Here is a 6,408-nt window from a genome sequence, read left to right as displayed (position 1 = left end):
TCTGTTTACATTTGTTGTTGCCTTTCCTATATCTGTTGCTAAATGTTTAGAATATCAGAATTGGAAATATGTATGACCAAGAAACACGAGAAAAAAGGCAAGAAGGGAATTGCAAATCCCAGTCTTAATGAGGCCTTCCATCACCAACAGAATGAGAACTATGAGCTTGACAGTACCAAGTGATAAAGAGAATACAAGTCAATAGGATCTTATTTATAGGTGGCTTATGTGAATTTAAATCTATGGAACATTTGGAAAACAATTTGAGATTCGCTTTTCAAGTTGAATACTCCCACTATCTCCCACAGCCCCTCTCTTCCACAGTTAGAAATATGCCCAAGAGAAATGCTTGCATGTGTGTAGTAGAAATAGAATCTTCCCTTTCTGTAGTGTTTTCTGACTTCAGGGAGTCTTTGTTTCCATCCTGTCTTTGAAAATACTTATCTCTTCAAGTCTACTAATCCCCTCAAGCCCAAGCCAATAATGCAGATTGTGTAAAAATAACTTCTGCATTGAAACCTCTAACACAAAAGGGATGGAAGTACTTGGCTGTGTAAGTAAACCAAAGTTAAAATAGAAATTGAGTGAGAAAGAAAATAAAAATTCATATCTAAATAATTTATGCCTCTCAATAGTAGTAAGAATATATCAGATGTCATTTACAGCATGCTCACTTTGTGCCCGACATTTCACAAAGCATTTTCTGTGATTAGGTTAGTTCATTTCCACTACACATTGTGTCCCAAAAGTTGCCTCTAAAGTTGCCATACATAGGGAAAATGGGAAACTGTCACTAAATATACCTTTACTTGCAAAATATTCATTACAAAATGTTACAAATAGGTGGCCAACACTTAGAGAATATTTTGTAAATGATTTGTAAAAGCATGCAATGAATATTTTGTAAATAAAGGTATGGTTAGCTATAGTTTCCCATTTTCCCTATATATAGTGACACCCTTATTTCCATATAGTTATGGCTATTATTATCCTTTTTTATAAACTAGGAAACTATGACATAGAAAGATTAAGTTGCCCAAATTCCTAGAGCTTGGAAGTAGTCAAGATTCTAATCCATTTGATCTCTTGGCAGAATCCCCAAATATCAACCATTATATTGAGCCCTTCTCAAAGTCTATTTCCATCATTCCTTATCCTTTGCCCCTGGTAATTATTATGCAAAACATGAACCAGTCCCTGAACATGGTGAAGAAGAGTGCAATGGATAGTTTTATCAGTGTGGGCCAATGAATTTTCTATGTGAATTTGGCAGGAACATAATAAGAATCTCAGAGTGAAGAGCCTGGGACAGTAGAGGCAGAGAAACAGAGAGTCACAGGCTTATAACAAAATACACCAGCGAAACTCTAGGCCATCAGTAAATTATAGTTGCTAAAGAGAGGATTATCCTTTGGGTTTTTTTTTTTTTTTTTAAATCTTTTAGATTTTTATTAGTAGTTCTCTCTGAAGAATCAAAACAGTTAGCAAATTATTTTAGATTCATCAAGACTGCATATCCTTCATATTTAGATCTTTAATGATGTACAACATAATACAAAACAAATCAAAGGGACTGATTTCCATGACTAGGTGTTACTCACTGTGTCATTCAGTAGGCTGGAGGGAGACGCTGGTCAAGAGAGCAGAGGTGGAGTTAGTGCTCGCCAATGAAATCATGGCCTGTTTTCTGATCCATTCAATGTGCTGAGAAGGGACCAGTGATTTCTTTAACTGACAGCTGTTTCCTAGAGCAGGGCCTCTAAAACCCTGGGTAGCAAAGGACTGTGGTCCAAACTGAGGCAAAGGAAACAGACTGGAGCAGGGAAGCATGGTCAATGCCTTGCAGAAGAGACAAACTCTAGGTCCCATAGAGAAAAGTGCATTCTTTATGCCTCAGAGACTTTGCAGAACCGCTGTCAACACTAAGAGACTTTGTTAAAAGGAGGGGAAAATAAACAAAGCCCTAATAAAATCTTTCACTTGCACTCAACTTAAGATTGGAGTTCAGTCCACTGTGTAGAGAGTGGAGGGAAAGCAGCACTGAGTCTCCTCCTCCCACCCCTGCTCCCTGACAACTCTTGACTAGGTTTCAGCTGAGTACACAAAGACCCCAGAAAGACCAGGACAGTCTCTCTGGAGGGCTGAGGTAGAAAGGACACTTCTCAAATTGCAAATATATTTAATATGGAAGGAGCCAGGACTGGAGGCATTCACATGCCCAGATCTTCCCCACTTTCTCCCCAGCTGATGGCCTAGGCTCAGAGACTGGCAAGCACAGTCTCCACGTCTGACCTTCTAAACCCCCAAAGAAAATCCAGAAGTGCACCCCTTCTCCTTTCCCACAGGTGGGCTCTGCAAGGCCTTGTGGGGTGGTGTGTCTGCAGCAGGACATAGGCAGGGCCTGGTCTAAGCTGGCTCCTGCCCAAGCCATAAGGTCTTCCAATGCATTGTATCATTGTGTAATAGCAAAACCTTCTTAACATCTTTCAGTTCAAAGCCCATTTCCTTAAATTTGCTCATTAACTGAAGAAACTCCATTATCTTCTCTTCTGAACACTAGTGCATTTTCAGAGCCCCTTCCATTAAAAGAAGGTCAACGCCCTTCTCACAAAGCTGTCTATGTGCAAAGAAATAGTCGAGAATCTGTTCAATGTTCTCTCCATTTTTCTTCATGGCTCTCAGGACACACTCAGATGAGTAGCCCATATGGACCACTATCTCCACACACTGCCGCTCACTGGGAAATTGTGTCTGTAGTTCAGAATAGGCCTGGGGACAGCTGGGTATGTTGAGTACTTGTGACATTGAGAAATTAGGAGGGGTAATTGTGGGACCTGTATTTGGAGGTGCACACAGACAATAAAGAGTGGGAAGGCATCTAGGAGGATGTCAGGGTTGGCATCTCTGTGCCACTGCCCAAGTTCAAAGCTGAAAGTCCAAGAGTATGATGCCCATTGAGCTCACTGGCACTGCTTTGTGTGGAAGGTTTTTGGGAATTCTGGAATGTGCCACTGCAGAGGCAGGAGGTGCTATGGGAAGTGCTTGCTAGCTTGGCTGTCTTCTGATTGTTGTCATCAGAGTCAAGTTTGAGGAAGGACAGGGATTTGATATTGCTTACTGCAGGAATGAGGGGAGGGACACTTTGGAAGACAGCAGCATCTTTTCACAGTTGCCCAACTGTGGTAAGGTTATAAAGCCATTGAGTTTATGAAGAGGCTTCAAGTCCAGGTTCTCCCACTCCAAGGATGCCAGAACCTCCTCATCCTCTAACATAGACCCAGAATCTCCTCTAGGTAAGTTATTGTCCAATAACTGAGCCATAATGGGTTCAGTGGTTCCTACCAAAATGTTTCTCTGTTCTTCCTTCTCATCAGTGGTCTTTAACTCCAGACTATCAAATGGGTCTTCTTCACACTCCAAGTCAGCAAGATTGAAATCTGCCTTTGTGTGGGGTGGGCAGAGAACCTTCTGTTTCCTGGCATTACTGCTGACCGAGTTGGGATGAGGATGCTGTTGTGCTGTAAGCTGGCAAGGATGGGGTTAAAGGGAGGTGGCATTGTGGCTCTACTATGAGTCTTGGAAAAGCTCGTTTTGCTATCGCCCTCTGGGCCACTCTATGGATTCACTTTAGCTTCTGCCTCCTCAATCTTGTGCTCTGCTTCCTGCTCAGCTTCTTGAGTTTTCTTAGTGTCTTCAGCCCACTCAATGGTCTTCTTTTCCAAGGAGAAGTCATACTGTACTTCTCTGACAACCTGCAAACCATCAGGAAAGGAAAAGCCAATAGGTAGACCAGCTTTAGTGGTTTGAATTTGTCTCCTATCTTAAATGGGACATCATCAAGGTAACAGAAAGTCCCATGAAAATCTGCACCCAAGTTCCAAGAAGCCATTTGCAACCTGAACGACGCTGCTGTTACCATCCCCAAAGCTGCAAGGTGCTGGCGCTGGCCAGCCTCCTAGGCTCGGTCCTCGCTGAGCTCTTCCCCTAGGGGAAGAGAACGCCACCACCTCCAACTCTACCTGCCCCGGGCCAGGCGGTCACCGTAGCCACTGCCCCTACCTTAGCCACATGTTGTGCTCATTGTCGTTTGGTTGGAAATAGACACTGGGGTTAGCAGGAGAGTTAGGCTTGATTTCTCAAGCATGTAAGATATAAGTTAATAATGTGCTAAATTATCAGGATCTAATATAATACTTCCATGGCGCTCATCAGCTTTCAAAACACTATTACTTCAATTCATTTTACCCTGAATTTCAAAAGGAAAAGAAGTCAAATAGTAATAGATGAGGAAATAGAGGGTCAGAGAGTTATGCAAAACACTCTAATCATTACTTCTGAGTTCAGTTCTAATTCCTACATCTTCAAATTGCTGTTTTAATAGCAAATATTTTCTTATTCTTATATTTTACTAAAGCAATTTTTTTTTTGCACATAAAGAAGATTTGTGAGACTTATTCATACTCTTTCCTACTCCCATCAAAATATCTTTACCCTTGATTTGGTTAGCATAAGTTGTGGGTGATCGCATTTTCCTTCTTCACATTAACTGTAAAATGGATTTGTTTTCAAGACATAATTCAGTGTCTTAACAAATTAAAACTACTTAATACAGAATTTGACCCCAGGTAGCCTCTTACTGAGATAATGTACAAGATAGGAGAGTCAAGCTTGATGGAATTTATTCAGGAGGACCTCATTCCAGCACGGCTCAAAGGCACAATTCAGACTTCACAGCATGTTACAAATTCATTGCATCTCCATGGTGAAAAAGGGAGGATAAAAAACATTAAGAATTATTTTTTTATTGTTGCTGGAGTTGCATGAAAATGCAGTCAACAGTAAAATGTAAGATGTTAAAAGACATAGAAGATTATATTATATTGTATATTGGTTGAACTCTGCTGTAGTTTAATTCAGAAAATGTCGTATGATAGCATAGCTCTAAAAATCCCACAAGATTAAACTAAGAAAAAAGAGCCTGTATGAAAAGAAATGGAACTCAAATGAAATAAAGCCAAAATGGGTTAGATACAATTTTGTTCAATAGCTTAATTAAAGAATCAGTACCTAAGTAATTAGTTTAGTGCATTGACAAAAAATAATTTTCAGGGAATAGATTTTAATTCAAGGGTTTAAAATATTTTAGAATCACCATAAATATTTTAAATATGTAATGCAACATTTTATTTGAAATTGTAATTATTCCATAAAAATTATATGAAGATCTGAAAGCAGTATACTAAATTTTTCTTGAATTCCTTTAAGTGTTTGTAAGTCCTCTTATTTCTAGACATTACTACAGAAACACATTAATATTTTGTCTTTATAGCACATTTTTAATACCATCCAGTCTTCTTAATGATTAGATGTGTTCTCCTTTTTTGACATATCATTACAGACGGAAAGAGATTGTGATAAAAAATATACTCAGATAAAGCATTTTACAGTTAATCTTCCTGTAAATACTACTTTATAAAAACAAAATAGTTGATGATTTGGAATATAAAAAACTTAATATACAGCAAAACCTTGTAAATTGAACACAAGGGACTGTAACAAGTTGACTGATATACAGAGGTGGTCAACATAAAGAACTAGGCCTTCTGTGCTGATACATACGTATAGTGCATGTCCAGTCTATGAAATTTAGGTCAACTTCAGGAGGTTATCAATGTAGGGAGGGAGTCAATGATGAAGGTTATAGTGTATTTCTAGTCTTTTATTTATTTATTTATTTATTTTTTGGTAGAGACAAAGTCTCACTTTATCGCCCTTGGTAGAGTGCCATGGCATGCCACAGCTCACAGCGACCTCCGACTCCTGGGCTTAAGTGATTCTCTTGCCTCAGCCTCCCAAGTAGCTGAGACTACGGGTGCCCACCATAATGCTCAGCTATTTTTTTGTTGCAGTTTGGTTGGGGCCAGGTTTGAACCTGCCACCCTGGGTATATGGGCCTGGCACCCTACCCACTGAGCCACAGGTGCCGCCCTGTATTTCTAGCCTTATGTATAAGGAATTCACAGCAATACTATCATTATGCTTTTTGATATGGGTAATAAGTCAAGTAAATACACATTCCTATGTTGACTGCTAGAGATTTGTTGAGTGAAATATGATATGTGTAGCATACAGCTTGTGAGATACCTGGGAATGTTTAATGTAGGAGTTCAGATAAGGAGATGTAACAACAGAAGTAGGGCTCAGAGTAATGTAGCCATGAGCCAATAATATGTAACCAGCTTGAAAAGCTGAAGAAAATCAAGAGAACACATTTTTGGCCTTGATCCTCTAGAAGGAATACAGCCCTGATGACCCATTTTAGACTTTTAACTATTTGATAATAAATTTGTACTGTTTTAAGCTGCTGAGTGTGTGACAATTTGTTACAATGGTAATAATATATGAATA

At 39.4% G+C, this 6,408-nt stretch overlaps 1 pseudogene; it reads right to left on the bottom strand.

Moving 5' to 3' along the window:
* Positions 1-2,179: 2,179 nt before the first annotated feature.
* LOC100940346 lies at positions 2,180-3,889 on the bottom strand (annotated as a pseudogene).
* Between the last annotated feature and the right edge of the window lie 2,519 nt (positions 3,890-6,408).

The sequence above is a fragment of the Otolemur garnettii genome, unplaced genomic scaffold (assembly GCF_000181295.1).
Source record: "Otolemur garnettii isolate 467f Iridium unplaced genomic scaffold, OtoGar3 scaffold00004, whole genome shotgun sequence".
NCBI lineage: Eukaryota > Metazoa > Chordata > Mammalia > Primates > Galagidae > Otolemur > Otolemur garnettii.
The sequence above is the reverse complement of the archived record's forward strand: the minus strand, read 5'-3'. Positions and strand labels throughout refer to the sequence as shown.